The following is a 16,242-nucleotide window of genomic DNA, read 5'->3' as shown; positions in this document are numbered from 1 at the left end:
AGTGGCCAAAGACACTCAGCCGACTAGCTGAGGGGTCGCAGTCCAGGGCCGGGTGTGGTGTTTCTCCAGGACAGAAAACCATGACCTCGGCTCCTGTTCTGCAGCTGGACTGCCCAGTGTGCTCCTTCTCCTCTCTGAAGAAGCAGGACTAGAGCAGTTCACGTAAACACTCGGGGTTGGCAGGACGGCTGTGTCAGCAGTCAGGCAGGGCTTAGCTGGTGGTTCTTCTGTCCCCGTGGTGGTGGGCAGGTCTCTGGTGAGGCTGGAGTCCACCCCGGCTGGGAAGTCCCAAGGGCTTCGTCTGATGTGTGCTGCTCGCCTGGGGTTGAGCACCCCCAGGGCCAGCTCAGGTCTCCCCCTTCCCAAGCAGCAGAGGTTGCACAGGTATCTCCAGAGGCCTGGCTGCAGGGCTCCCTCGGAGCAGGTGGATCAGAGCGCAGTCCAAACGCCAGGGGAGGGGACCCGACCCCACTGTGGCTGGGGAAGTGACACCGTCACTCTGCAAAGAAGGCCAGAACCAAGCGCTAGGCCCAGGGGCCTGGTCCTCCTTCCACCTCAATGGGTCTCCTATGACCTTCCCTTTGTTTTAAACTCAGGATTATAAAGAGGTTTTTCTTATTTTAATTTTCAAAGGTCAAAATTTTTAAATGTGAGCAGCTTCTCTCCACCCTCCCTTCCTTCCTCTCCTGTTCTCTTCTGTGTCTGAGTGCTGTGGTCTGAGAATACAATCCACATACATTCTGCTCTTGCCAGTTGGAGGTTTTATTTATAGCCTAACACTTGGTGCATTTTATCCCATCTCCCATGGACATGGAGAAAAAGTCCCATTTCCCAAGGTGCTTCCTCCCTCAGACCATTCTTAATTCCTCTGTCCATTTCTTCTCTCCCTTTGTGTACAATTTTCTCACTGACCTGTCAACGACAGGTGGACCTACTGGACAGGGTCTCCAACTTCGTTTGGTTTCTGCCCATGTCTCTTAAGTTGCTGACGTTCATTTTCCTCTATAAAGACAATGTGTTTCCCTGCTTAAAAGGTCACAGCAATTATATCCTTTTGTTGTGAATGGCTCCCTTTACAATAGAAAGTCACCACCTCGTTCTCTCAGTGAGTTATGCAGAGCGTGGTGCCCAACGCAGCTCCTGCATCTTTTCATTTCATGTTTTCGTGCTAGCCAGTGATATATTGCTGGGTTTGGGTTCATACCTCAGTTGGAGAGCTGTCATTTAACTGCAGTAAGGACAGACTTCTTCAGACTGGTCCTGGGAAGCACCTGCCCACAGCCTGGGTCCCAGTGCACCACACAGGGAGGACCCCCACTGCTGCCACCCGAGGAGCCGCGCTGTCCAGGGGAGCTGAGGCCAAGCCACGTTGCTGCGTGATTCCTGCCCCTGATACTGTGGGCGGAGGCCAGAAACTCCAAATCGTGCTGCTAACCAACCTCAGAGCCCACGGTGGGGTCTCTCTCGTGGAGTCGGGGTCTAGTTCTGCTGAATTGCTGCCCTCTGCCCTGGAAGGAGAGAGGCCTGAGGCCCTGCACCCTGGTACCCTGTGGTTACGGGTTTCTCTGTGAGGGGCTCCCACAGAACCCCGCGAGGCTGCTGAGGTGGTCACCCTCTGTGCCTGCCAGTCGCCGACTTCTCTTCCTTCTGCTCTGCCGGCCTCTTTGGCCTCTTCGGCCACGTCAGGCACCTGTCCTTGGCCTGCCCCCGCTGGCCAGCAGCGCCCCCCCATGGAGAGCACAGTCCCACATCAAGAAATAATGGGGCGTGAAGCCCCTGAGAAGCCCCAGTGACTGGGCACTGCTCGAGTCCACACACTGCACCAGGCCCCAGGGGGACAAAGGACAGCGGATGGCAGGGCCCTCGCCCCGTCCCCCCCTGACGTCCCCTCCCGGTGGAGCTCCGCTCAGCTCCCGTGTGGATGGCTGCGTCTCAGGATGCTGAGGCACATTGGTTCACATTTTCTTATTTCTGAAACCAGGATCCATCTCACCGGTACACAAACGGGCCGGGCAGGGTTCCTGTTTCCTTAGTGTCACCTGAAACATTTTGAACCTTTTAGATGAAGGCCTCTTAGAGCCAACAGAGTGTGTTACAGGACTTTTGAGATGATCTAGAAAGACCCTTGATGGAAAGAAGACCCTAGTGGTTCTCTCGGAGTGAACATGCAGTGAGAGCCGGGTCCTCGGGAAGATTGTCCTTGCCGGCATCTCCCTGAGTCCCCTTGCCATCCATCGCCCCAGGCTCAGACAGACGCACCCGCAGGACGGCCCCTGGACGGCCCCTGGATGTCCGTTATGTCTCAGCTTGTGCGTTCCTCCTTTCGTGTCGGGGGACCTTCGCCCTTGGCACTGGATCATTGCAGAGCAGCCTCCAGAAATGGGGTCCCTGGCCTGAGGACCTGGCCTGCCCCCTGAGGCCGTCCACTCGCTAGCTTGGTGGAGTCAGAATGAGGACAGGGCAGAGGCTGCGGGGACTTCTCCCCTCCACCTGGGGCAGCACAGCCAGGAGCCTCTGGAGGTTCCCGGGCCCACCTCGGGGCTCTCCAGGACTCGGACACAGACCCTCCTGTCTCGGGGGAGAAGGTGAGGCCCCTGGATTGTAGAGTCCTGCCCAGAATGCAGTTCGGGTGCTACACCTCCCTGAGCTGCAGGGAAGACCCCGGTGTGTCAGGGACTGTCCAGGCCGCTGCCCTCTGCGGAGGGTGCCGTGAGCACCTTTCCTGCTGCTGTGTGGGGTGGTGGCTGGGATTGTGCCTCCTGGGATTGCGCGGAGTGGCATCGGGCCCTCAGCACACAGTAGGTGGGCCCCAGGACCAAGGAGACCCTGGGCAGCCTCCTGCCTCCCTCTGGACTCGGGCCTTGAGGGCCTCGGCTCTGCCTCCTGATGGGTGACTACTACGTGGGGGATGGACAGAGACGACGGGGAGGCAGAGAGACAGAGGCAGACATCCATCTCTGGTACCCCCAGAGGTGAAGGACTGCCACCAGGGCCCTGGGAACAAAGCACGTGGGAAATAAAACCAGGGGATGGGCTCATTTTCTTGTTCCAGGGCATAGAATCCTGGGCTGGCGGCAGTGACGTAGCGCCTGCTGGTGTGGGAAGCCCTGTGCTCTGGCCAGCACCACGGAGCTCGGCGGCGGTGGGGACACTCGGGGACCCGGGGTCTTGCTTGAGCTCCCTGGAGTTCTGTAATCACCAAGGGCAGCAGCTCACGCACCCGGCGCAGGCAGGCAGTTAAAGGAGAAGTTCTGTCCCCCAGAGCTGTGGCTCCATCTTCCATCCTGTGGGGTCAGATTTACAGGACTGATGGCTTCTACCTGACGGAAAGTAAACGTGCTGCAAGCAGTTTAGATTCAAAACCCGCTCTCAGAGGGCTTTCCTGGACTTGGGGTGCATTCTCTAACTTAAATCCTGCATCTTTTGGGACTACACATTCCCCAGTATCAACCAGAACAGTTATCACATCCCAGAGCCTCAAAGCCATGACTAATCCGAGGTAATTGACTAACAGGACCCTCCATCACTGGGCAGCTAAGTAGCAGGACTGACACCAGAGTCCAGGCCTCGACCTCTCCCCTTTCCCCCAGGATTCTTCCCCCTTTATCTCACTGTCTGCCAGAACTGTCACTTGCAGTCCCACACTGACACAATTCTCATATTTTTGAAACAGAAGCATTTTTCTGAAACCATCTCCGTGGTTTTCTGACCAAACCCAGGCCCTGGGACTCAGTGCAGAGGGCTTCTCCTTGGCTCCTCCCTGCTGACCTCATGGGTCTTCCGGGAGCTTGTCTCGGGCTCCGGCTTGGCACCTGGGAATTACGGCTTTAACTTCCTCTGTCAAAAGAAGATCAAGAAGTGTTGGCAAAATAAGTTCTGTTCTATTCTTCTTTCCCTCTGTTGTCTCCAAAAAGAAATTAGCAGTCACATTCTCTGCCTGTACATTATCCTAAAAAAAATACCCCGTGTTTGCTCCAGAATTAAGGTAGCACTCGGCCACTGGCCTCTCCTGTGGCTGACTGCCACGGGGCTCTGGCTTGGCTAGGACAGGCCGCTCTCAAGCACTCGCTGAGAAGGTCCCAGGCCCTGGAGTCTGCTTTCATTCTACTCAGGATCCACTCGCCGGATTCACTCAGGGAACATCAGCAGGCCACAAGCCACCCCCAAGCCACATGGAACTTTCTAACCTTCCATGAGGTGCGCTGGGTCTGTACCTCCCCAAAGAAACCAGCACTCACACAGAACAGTGACGTGCTGCATTAGAGAGGTGTGGGCGGGCGGGGGACGCCTGTTTCACTCTCAGCACTTCTAATGACCAGTGGCATGAATGCCTCGGGGTTTTCTTCTGTAAGACAGTGATGGTAGTGGTGGTGACGATGGCGGTGTTGATGGTCAGGGGGTGGAGATGATGGCAGTGGTGTTGATGTTGATGGGGGTTGTGTGGACGATGTTGATGATGATGGTGGTGGTGATGGCGGTGGTGATGTTGTTGTCAGGGGTGATGATGGTGGTGATGGTGGTGGTTGTGTTGATGATGTTGTTGTTGTCGGGGGTGATGATGGTGGTGATGGTGGTGGTTGTGTTGATGATGTTGTTGTTGTCGGGGGTGATGATGGTGGTGATGGTGGTGGTTGTGTTGATGATGTTGTTGTTGTCGGGGGTGATGATGGTGGTGATGGTGGTGGTTGTGTTGATGATGTTGTTGTTGTCGGGGGTGATGATGGTGGTGATGGCGGTGGTGTTGATGTTGTTGGTGGTGGTGGTGATGATAGTGGTGGTGATGATAGCTGTCCAGTAGAAGGCTCTGAAGCCTAAGCCATCCTTAAATTCTCATTGAGCTAAAACATCCTGTTGTTCCTTATAATTCTCTCAGTGAAAATAGCAGAACAGGTATTGAGTTGGAGAATTGTCCACTCCTCCCAATAGAATAATACACGACCCCTTAAAATTAAAATTACTATAATAGAAAGAGAACTGAGCCAGGCATGGTGGCACACACCTGTAATCCTCCAGAGCCGAAGGAAGCTGAGACAGGAGGGTCATGAGTTCAAAGCCATTTCAGCAACATCAAGGGCATAAGCAACTCAGTGAGAACCTGTCTCTAATAAAATACAAAATAGGGCCAGGACGTGGCTCAGTGGTTGAGTGCCCCTGAGTTCAATTCCTGGTACAGGAAAGAAGGGGGGGAGGAAGGGAGGGAGGGAGGAAGAGACCCAAACCCTAGGCCTCAGCCCTTTCACACGTCTAAGATCCTCTGGCTTCTTTTCCGCCTTGGATCTCTACTTCCTAACCTGCAAATTGGGGTCATACACCAGAAGACTACTCAACCTGGAAATTGCATGAGTCACCCTAAGACAATAACCATGGTGTGTGCTTTTACTGCGGCAAAAATCTGCCAGGGAATAAACTCAGTAGAGTTGCCAAAAGTGAATTCTAGAACAGAGATTCTAGAGGCCATCTGATGTCTTTTAATGTCTCTGTTCCTTTCAAGGGTGGCCTCAGTCTCAGGCAGAGGAGGCGACAGGTGAGTGATTCACGTTTATGGCACCGAGAGAGCCCTTCTCTGATGACAAACTCGGATCTCAGAGTCCCGCCAGGTTGGATCGCCTTGGACGTGGGGACCCTTTGGAAGGGCTACCTGTGGGCACTGGGTTTTAAGTCTGTGGCCAGTTTTTCTTTAACTTTGATGCTGTCGGCAGACGCCGATTTCCCTGGGAGCAGGTTGGCTGGAGGCAGAGAATGGAGGGGTCTTGGAGTCGGGAGAAAGGAGTCAGTGGAGGCCAGGCTCAGCCTTCCTCCTCTCCTCTGGCAACCCCAAGCTGATGCCCTGGAGCTCCCTGGCCTGCCCGTCCCTCCTCCAGGTCCAAATGGGGATTTTCCACAGACGCCTCGGATTCAGACGCGGCCAGTTCTCTCTGGGCTCCTGATGCCTTGCAAATCTGTTCTCTTTTGGTCAAAAGCACATTTCTCAAGAAGCCAGAGCGAGAGCCCAAGCCCTGACACCCACAGTGTGTCCTCAGTCCCCCGGGGCCTGTGGTCTCACCCACGCTCCCGCCTGCTCCCCGCCGCTGTCCGGCCCCAGCTGGGTCTGAGCCGCCACAGCCTGGCCCCTCTCTGCCTCTCCACGCAGGGTCTGTCGGCTGCCACTGGGCCATGTTTGCGTGTCCTTAAGGGAGGCTGCAAGGGAAGCATGTCCTCCTCTGTCTAGTGATGGGGCAAGGTGCCTGGATGACGCTGACACAGGGGTCTGCCACCAGCATGGGTTGCTGTGTGACTTTTACCCTTAGAAGCATCAGTATAAACAAGGGAATGTCAGGGACCCTCAGTAGGCTTCCTGTCACCTGTAAAACACAATGTAGGTCTCTTACCCCATGTCCCAGGTCATCCCACACCCGCAGCTTCCCTGTCTAGCCATGTGTCCCCAATCCGGGCTGCCCTGCCCCAACCCCAGCAGTCCCTGCGGTAACCGGGGCCTGTTCCACCTGCCACTCCACCTGGGACCCAGCCTCTCAGCTCTGACTCCTACGCCAGACTCCTGCTGACTCCTGTAGGTGGCTCCAGACCCCCCACTGCCCTTGTGGGCGAGCCCCACCCACAACCCCAGCACAGGCTCAGAGGGGCGGCGGGGACCACCCAGAGGACCGGGAGGTCACACGGAAGTCTGGTTTTGCCCCAGTCGGGCTGCCTGCAACCCAGTCTAGAGTCATAGAGCCATCAGAACAGCCAGGGGGGCTTGGCAGGAGCAGCCCACTGGAGCCCTGGTTCAAAGGAACACGTTAGGGCACCTGAGTCACCACACAGCACACGGGTGGGGGTGGGGTGGGGCTCAGTCTGCACAGGGTCTGTACAGGGAAGTCACGCTGAAGGAACCCGCCTGCTTTCTAAGGGAGCAATCGATTCAGGACCCAAAGCCCTAATGACCAGTGGCATGAATGCCTCGGGTTTTCCTCCTGTAAGACAGTGATGGTGGTGGTGGTGATGATGGCGGTGTTGATGGTCAGGGGGTGGAGATGATGGCGGTGGTGTTGATGTTGATGGGGGTTGTGTTGATGTTTTTGTTGGTGGTGATGATGGCAGTGGTGTTGATGTGGATGGTGGTGTTGATGTTGATGATGGTGGTGTTGATGATGTTGTTGGTGTGGTGATGGTGGTGGTAGTGATGATGGTGATGATGGCGGTGGTATTGATGTTGATGGTGGTTGTGTTGATGTTTTTGTTGGTGGTGATGATGGTGGTGGTGATGATGGTGATGATGGCAGTGGTGTTGATGTTGATGGTGGTTGTGTTGATGATGTTGTTGGTGTGGTGATGGTGGTGGTGGTGATGATGGTGATGATGGCAGTGGTACTGATGTTGATGGTGGTGTTGATGTTGATGGTGGTGGTGTTGACGATGTTGTTGGTGGTGATGGTGGTGGTGGTGATGGTGGTGATAATGATAATAGTGGTGATGATGTGGTGGTGGCCATGATGGCTGTCCAGTAGAAGGCCCTGAAGGCTAAGACATCCTTAGGCACATGAAGCAGCTTCAAAGGCAGTGCAGGGCCATTTCAAAGGCCCATGCGCCGTGTAGGGAGGTCTCTCCTGGTGTCGTGATGTTTGCTGTGCTGTCCACAGTGGATGCAGGGGAAGGCCGGTGTAGATCTGACCCTGGGCCTGAGGCTGTACTCTGTGCCCGGGCCTTGCTGTCCCCCTCTGGTCCCTCTTAAGGGAGGCCCTGCCCCTGAATCACCTGGTCATCTGTTGAGGAACCTGGGATGCGTTTGCACGCTGGGCCGGAGCGTGGAGCCTGCCAACCGGGTTCCTCGGTGGGAAGTAAGCTCTAGGTGGGCGGAGACCTCCTCTCCACACGGAGCTGAGAAGACCAGGGAGAGGAAGGTGAGGGCTGGCTCCAGGGCTTTGAGGAGGGGACCCTGAGGCTACACCTGTGCGTGGAGCCCAGGAAGAAGTGCAAAAGGAACCACAACAGATCTTTGAGTTCTTCAAAGCTGAGAAATTCAGCTAAGAAATGCTTTTAAAACTTTAAATCATGGAATTTTTATTGCACTGTCACACAACTTTATAAAACTTTGTCTATCATTTCTTGCCACAAACTGGGTGGTTATCTCCTCACGTGACAGTTGGCAGCACTGGTTCCTCACAGGGGGAATAAGGGTTGTTTTCCTTGCATCACTTTTACCTTCTGATTTTTGTCTCTTGTTGAGGAAGATTCTTACGATCGTTTTTCTCATTGTTATTTATACTGTCTTCACTTTCTGAGCGTCTAGATTCTTCCTTATTGTGACTTCAGAATCTACTGCGGGAGCCAAGAAGGGGCTGGGCCATTTTGAAGGCCCACTCTGCTGTTTTTCCGCTAGGGTTTCTCCCACTGCCTCACTACCTCCCCTGGTACTCTAATTTTATTATGGTCCATATAAAAATGTGAAGCTTATAGGAAACTGAGGCATACGCAAGAGCATTTTGGACTTCAAAATCACTGCTATGCTCTGTAGAGTTATTTAACTGAGCAGCTATAAGTCTCATTGGCTCATTGATGGTATGTCTGTGATTTTTGGCATCGGAATGCTTATTTCTTCAAGTTGTTTCACTGTGTTGGGGGCAATTTCCATGCAGTTTTGTTGGGAGCAGACGGAATGGTCAAGACAAGACCAAGTGGCTATGAGGATGTCATATGACAAGTTGGATGACAGAGACGTCAGCTCCACCCACAGCTCCTAGGGAATTTGGATAAATCTGTTTCACAGGGTTTACAAAATAGTTGGAAGAGTGCATGCTGCATTTTAATTTGTTCAAGCTGCATTAGGAAGAAGAGAGAGCCCCCCCTCCCCCCCACCCCCCCACCCCCCCACCCCGTGAGCCCAGGAGCTCTCCCGCAGGGCACGCACCTCTCCCTGGAAGGATCCCCGCAGCCTAGCTCTGGCTGTGTGTGCTCTGGACCTGCTCCTCCTACACTGCAGGGCTGCGGGGGCAGATTCGGGGCCGTACGCCCCGAGCAGCGACCCTCTGGCCCTGACATCTCACAACACACGTTAGTTGTAGGCAGGAGAAGTCTTCCCGGGATCCTGTCCTGCCCCAGGATGGCTGGCAGCACCTGCCCTAGACCAAGATGGCTGCGGAGCACAGTATATATCCCGTCCACCTCGATCCTTGTCTTTCCTGCTGACCTTGCCTTCACGGGACTCCAGAAACACCCGCGACAGCTCCAACACCCCGGAGTTCCAGGGAAGGGGATGGAGGGGACGCGGGCAGAGGGAAGGACAGCAGTAAACACTTTGTCATTCAACGCCTTTCTTTTGACAATGACAAATCTACAGCCATGTGTACATTGCAGGGCTCAGAAAGGCTCATGGTTGTGACCTCCTGGCAGGTCACCTGCTAGGCCAGCCCGGCCCCAATGGCAGCCCTCCCTACTGACCCACTGTGTCCCCCTCGGGTACCTTTGCCATGTGCCTCCTTCGATCCTTCCTTTCCCACTGGAAAGAGCGTGCCACTGGGCGTCTGGAAAACAAAGAGGGTTCACAAATGGCCAGGAGACAGAAGAAGCACACTGTTAAGACAGAATTTTGTAAAAATATCAAGCCAAATTCTAGTAAGAGTTTTATTTGGAAAATGATTCTGACATCCACCTTCAAGAAAAGCAGGTAAAATAAAATTTTCCCAGAAGTCGAGATGGTGAGAGAAGCCACTGGGTATGAGTCCCACCAAGATCTTGGTTGATATAAACAAAATAAAACGCCGATCTTCCAGATCCCAAGACAAACCCAAGGCTAGACCTCGCTCAACAGCTGCCAATGACCTTCTAAGACTAAATAAAGGGAAGAAGCAGAACAAGTCACTGCAAGAAATACAAATGCATTCTGTGGCAAAAGGGTAAAGTCATACTCAAAAGATGCGGAGAAAATTCAGTGTGGGATAAATCCGCACCTTCCCCACCAGGGGCTGCAGCCAGCACCGGTGGCAGGCCTCCCTCCCCGCCGTCCCCAGTGATGGCCTGCAGTCAGCCGGCCAGAGAACTGGCACCCTGGGAAGTGGCCAGGGTTCCAATCAGGTGGTTTCCCCCTGAGAGACGGGCGTTCGACCCCCACCACTGCCTGAGGACACACACCAAAATCAACTTCAGACTAAGTGGAATTTAAATGTAAAAAGTGAAAACTTTAACAGGCTTGAAACACAGACGAGCTATAGAAAGCCGAGGAGGAGCCTCAGGAGGATCAGCACAGAAATATACATAAAAACATGAAAAAAAAAAACAAAACATTGAAACACACAACGAATGGGAAGATACATGATCACACAGTCAATAACTGACTGATTCTGTTCTATCGATGTGTATGGGCAACAACGCTAGAAAGTAACCAAAAGAACAGAAAAAGTTTATCAGGAAAAGGGAAAATACTGACACAGACAACTCAATCCCGTAAGGAAAGACATGGAGACAGAGCTCGGAGGAGCCACGTTCTCCTAGTCCAGTGGAGCCACTCTGGGTGCCTGAGTAGGACCACCGCAGTACTCCTGGGTCACAGGCCGGTAAGTTTGGCCACATGTGCCTTGAGAGTGTCCCCTCTGAGCCAGTGGCCCGGATCTGCACCAAGGAGGAGCACCAACCCCCATGCAGACAACTGGCCCAGCTGCCTCAGGGCTGTCTCCCCTCGGGGTGGTGAGGCCTGCTCTGCTCTCCACAGGCCCCGGGAATGAGGGTGCCCGCTCTTCCCTGGGCCGGCTCAGGAACGGTCCTCTCTCCTGGTGGGGGCAGCCCCATGGTGGGGAGGGGACGGCAGGGGTCTCATGTCGCCCTGCTCCAGGCTCCTGGGCCAGGCCAGGGTGCTCAGTGTGTTTTCTTCTTAGGAGAGGCCCTCACTGTGCGCCCAGGAGCGTGTGTTCTAGGAGGGACTGGCACAATGTGGTCTAACTGTCGAGCCGTGGGAACGGGCCTAAATGAGTCGTGACGGTCCCCTGTTGGGATGCCCAACTGTGATAACTGTGGCCTTTAAACTCGTAGCCAGGGGGAGGGGGAAACTCATGACGTGATCTCAGCGAACCTATGTCTTTATCGAAAGTCTGTCAACAGACACAAAAGCCACACGGCTCCAAATGACGCCAGAGTGTCACCTTCACTGGATGGGGCTGTGGGCTGGTGTGCACGTTCTTTGTGAAGTCCCCTTGTCAGCATGTCACTCAGTGAAGTCCTGAGACAGCTGTCACCACCTGCACAAGGGATCTGCTTCAGACTCTGTCTCCAATTCCAGACCAGCACTGCCCAGTAGAAAACACAGGACCTCAGATGAAGTTTTTTGGTTTTGGTAGACACACTCATGTTTAGAAAAAGAAACAGATAAAATTAATTTTAATAATCTATTTTAGTTATCCAATGTGTCTAAATACAATCCTTTCAAATGCAATAATATTTTAAATTATGAATAAGATACTTTGCATTCTTATTTTGTAGTGAGTCTTTGAACTCCCAGGCTCATTTCATCCTTGGCAATCCTCCATTCGGGCTGGCTGCCTTCCCAGGGCTCAGTGGCTGCCATATTGGACAGCACCGCTCAGGCGCCTCCACAGGTGCACACATGGTTCAATCTACCTTATAGTACTACACCTGAACCCCAGAACACAAGCCACGCGGTGACACTTGCCCTGTGTCTTATGATTGGAGAATGGCTTGGGTAATCAATAACGGCTTTGTGCCTCAGTTTAGTATTGGAAGTCAGTGGGAATAAGGACGCCAATGTTTCCTTAGGCCCTTTTGTTGGAATCTTGGTGTCTAAATGTTTAGAAATGAAAACCTGCATCTCCTAGCTCATTTGCACAAGACGTCAAAACAGAAGTAAATTGGTCAGTCCCAGACGTTGGCACATCTACTAGACTCTCTGGTGTCTCAGAGATACTTAGTGCCTGACATTATTGTTGCTATTTATTTATTCGTAGTGTTTTCTTTTCCTGTTTTATTAATGCATTGCAATTAGACACAGTAGCACATTCATGCACGCACAGCGTGGACTCACTCCGTTTCCTCCCAGTCTTCCTCTTCCCCCACCCCCTTCCTCTGCCCTTTACCTCCTCTGTTCTGGTCTTCTACCTGTTTGCACATGCATGTTTTTTACTGGTAAATTACACATATTTCAATATATGAAAAATGTGTGAAATATACACTTCATATATTGTCATTGATATGATTATAATAGACGTGGGATTCCCTGTGGTCTATCCACATGAGCACTGGGCTAGCTGGTCAGTGTCTTCCCCAGTTTTCCCCCTTCCTCCCTCCCTTCCTCCCCCTTGGTCCCCTACCTCTACTCTATGATGGTGCTTCTGTTTTGTAAGATCCCTCCTTATTTTCCTTTTTTTCTCTCTAGCTTCCACATATGAGAGAAAATAGTCAACCCTCCACTTATTTTACTGGCTTATCTCCAATTTCATTCACTTAAGAGCAAATGACAATTTCATTTCCCTTTATGGCTGAGATGAACTCCATAGTGCGTGCGCGTGCGCGTGTGTGTGTGTGTGTGTGTGTGTGTGTTTCTTCAGCCATTCATCTGTTGACATGTACCTAGCCTGGTTCCATAACTTGGCTACGGCGAATTGTGCTGCTATAAATATCACTACAGTGTGATGACCTTAGTTTTTTTGGACAAATAGCAAGGAGTGGGATAGCTGGGTCATGTGGGGTCCCCAGGTCTGGTGGTCTGAGGAATCTCCATACTGCTTTCCATAGTGGTTGTGCTAATTTGCAGTCCCACCAAACAACACATGAGTGTATTTCCTCCCTACATCCTCACCAGCATTTATCATTTGTATTCTTGAAAATTGCCATTCTAACAGGTGAGATGAAATTACAGTGTAGTTTTTATTGACATTTTCCTGATGCTAATTACATCGAGCATTTTTTTCATCTATTTGTTGGCCATTTTTATTCATGAAGACCAATGGAATTGAATAGAGGACACAGAGAGGAGCCCATGCAGACAACCGGTCATCCCATCTTTGACAAAACTGCCAAAAAAACAAGATGGAGAAAAAGACAGCCGATTAAACAAATGGTACTTGAAAAACTGACTGGCCATTTGTAAAAAATGGAACTGGACCCCTCTCTATTACGATGCACAAAGTCCACGGATCAAACACCTAGACTCCCAGCTGTACCTGACGGAGACACCAAGTGCCAACCTCCATCACGCTGGCTCAGGCACTGACTCCCGCAGCAAGATCCCCAAAGCTCAAGAAGTAAAGTGAGAGTCAATAAGTGGGATGCCACCAAATTGAAAAGCTTCTACACAGTAAAGGAAATGATTTAAAATGTGAAAAAAAGATCCTACAGAACGGGAGGAGATCTCTTCTGACAGGGGATTAATATCCAGAATATATAAAGAACTCAAAAACTCAACACCAAAAAACCCCAAATAGCCCAATCGATAAATGGACAAAAGACCTAGACAGACATTTCCCAAAAGAAGAAAGGCCAGTGCAGTTTGGAAGGGCAGCCACAACCAGCAACCTCCTCACTCCTGTGGCCACGGGAACCACGTATAAGTTGAAAATTGATTTAATTCATTTTGTAATTAGATTCATGGAGACTTTTTTTCTGAATTTAACCCAGATTAATTTTCATAGTTCCTTTTAGATCTTTGACACAAAGGCTTCTGATATTATTGATTATTTCAATCTTGACTGCTATGTTTTAATTCATGACCACTCTAACCCTGGTAATTGGCCTTATCTTCTCATGCTTTGTAGCAAAACCCCTGAGGAGCCCTGATGGACTCATCTTGAACAGCTGTGCAGAGCGCTGCGCCACCTTCCTGAGCATTAATTCCAGTGCCGACTTCATTTTAGCTTTCTCTTGCCTTCCCCTTAATCTCTGCTGATTTCACATTATGTGCCTCTCATCTCAGCTGCCTCCAATCCTTTCTCAAATGAGTCAGCTTTTAATTAATTAATTGATCCTGCTTTAGTATCATCCCAAAACTGAAATTGCGAACATCTATTAAGCATGCTCAGCTATAATTGAGTTCACAAATTTCCTTTCTGAAAGGGGCTAATTTCCATTAGTCATGCAGATGTAAAATAAAGAGTAAAGGCGACCCACGGAATGGCAGAGAGTATTGGCAAACCGGATACCAACAAAGGGTCAACAACCCTAGGAGGAGCTCACTCAAAGAGATAGCAAATCCCACCCATAACCCAATTAAAAAATGGAGCACATGGAGCCAACAGGTGCCTAAAGGTGCCCAACGTCACTTTTATTTTGGAAACGCCAATCAGATCCACAATAGGCCATCCCCTGCCTCGTGCCTTAGGGTGGCTATTATCAGGGAGACGAGAGGTCCATGTTGGCAGGACATGGAGAATAGGATCCCTGACCTCCTGGGGTGGGAATGTGGATGGGGGCAGCCATTATGAAAATGGTATGAGGCTTCTCAAAAACCAAACATAGATCCACCGTCCAGTCAGCAAACCACCACTGGGTACTGACCCAGAGGAGTTGATGTCAGTGAGCCGAAGGGACGTGAGGACTCCTGTGGTCACCACTGCATTGCTGTTACAGCCAAGGTACAGAATCACCCCAAGTGAATGGGGAGAAAATGTAGGACACGTGCGAATGGCATACTGTTCAGCTCAAAACCTAAGGAAATCCCGTCGTTTCCAACACTGCACGTGAACACGGAAAACAGGACGCTAAGTGGACCAAGCCAGGACGGGGACATGCTGCTTCATTCTCCCTTGTGAGTGGCAGTTAATCAATCAGACTCACAGAAACAGAGCAGAGCAGTGGTCGCGAGAGCTGGGGGTGGGTCACGGGGTCCTGCTGGTCGAAGGATACAAAAAGTTCTGGAGACCCAGTACACAGCATGGTGACTCTAGTGGATGATGCCATATTCGTAATCTTGAAATTGACTAAAGGAGGCGATCTGAAGTATTCTTACCATACAAGACAGATAACTATGTGAGGTGATGAATATGCTCGTTCATGTGTGGTCATGATCTCACAACCGTAGTTTAATGTCCTGAATAGGTACAATTTTTATTGATCAATTATCCCTCAATATAGCTGAAAAAATAAACTAACCCATCATTAAAAATTCCTGCAAATAAAATAATAAAGACTTAAAATTCCTCGGGAGACCAAGGCAGTCCGCCAGTAGATTCCACAGGCGCGGGCACTGTGGAGAAGGCCTCAGCTCTGGCTGGCTGTCCCCTGGCGAGAAGTGTGCTGCAGGTTTCCATGTTGTGTGCCCTCAGTGGCTCGGGAGGAACCCACCTTCTTCACAGGCCTGCTCCCAGGAAGCACTCCTCTCGGCCTGGCTCCTCTCACAGTCTCCCATCTCAGCAGCAGGAGGCTCCTTGGCATTAAGTCAGTTTTCTTCTTTCTGAAATCGCTGTGGACAAACAGGAGAACAGTTCCCTGGAAGCCGTGATAAGAGGTTCCTCATCGGCGATTCCTGAGTCGGGGCATTTCAGTGCTGGAGGAACGATGCAGCTTTCCCTGCCCCTTGTGCTCAGTGCTACACACTGGGGCAAGTCCTGGGCTGAAATGACGAGATGCACTTCACCTAACAGAAACAACGCCACGAGGCCAAACCTCCTGCTAAGCCCTTGATCTAGGCTCCGAACGTGGAGCCAGCCCTGTTCAGGCGGCACTCCTGCGGGGCTGAGAGGCAGACACGCCTCCTTGAGGGTCTCTCCGCTGGTGATGCGAGCTCCACAGGTCAGGGACCCACTGCTGTGGTGACAGACGCGGAGGCTGCTGTGGGTGAAGGACTTTTATGCAACGATGTTGGACCAGTGCTTGCTGAGCGCCAGTGTGCCAGAGATCAAGGGCGGAGATGGCGGCCCTCGGAGTCTGTCCGGGCAGCGGGGCTTGGTCCTCAGCTCTGCTGGCCTCTCGCAGTTCTTGGTGGTGTTGTGGGTTCGTCCTGTGCACAGCTGATTGCTGAGCAGTGCTGGTCTCTGTGGTCTAGAGGCCAGCGGCAGACCTGCTGTCCTGGTCAGCAAGATGACCCTGAGGAAGAGTCGTGGCCCAGCAGGGGAGTTGGGCAACAGAAGAGGCGACTCCTAGGCCAGCCCTGGGATGGTGGTCAGTGCCATGGGGTGTGCAGTGGGGATGGCCTGGGGGGTGGCCGCGGGCGGGGGAAGGGCCTCTTGGTGGTGGAGCTGGAGTGCAGACCTGGAAGACCACCCCCTTGGTGGGCCGGTGGGCAGGCAGCTGCAGTGGTGTCAGAGCTGGAGAGTGGGGTTGGGGGCC

The 16,242-nt window shown here is 52.1% G+C and overlaps 1 pseudogene; it reads right to left on the bottom strand.

Annotated features, from left to right (window-relative positions):
• LOC113176365 (DNA repair-scaffolding protein-like) overlaps nucleotides 1-14,874 on the bottom strand; it is a 64,598-nt pseudogene extending 49,724 nt beyond the window's left edge.
• Between the last annotated feature and the right edge of the window lie 1,368 nt (nucleotides 14,875-16,242).

The sequence above is a fragment of the Urocitellus parryii genome (genome assembly GCF_045843805.1).
Source record: "Urocitellus parryii isolate mUroPar1 chromosome 3 unlocalized genomic scaffold, mUroPar1.hap1 SUPER_3_unloc_2, whole genome shotgun sequence".
In the NCBI taxonomy this organism is placed as follows: Eukaryota; Metazoa; Chordata; class Mammalia; order Rodentia; family Sciuridae; genus Urocitellus; species Urocitellus parryii.
The sequence above is the reverse complement of the archived record's forward strand: the minus strand, read 5'-3'. Positions and strand labels throughout refer to the sequence as shown.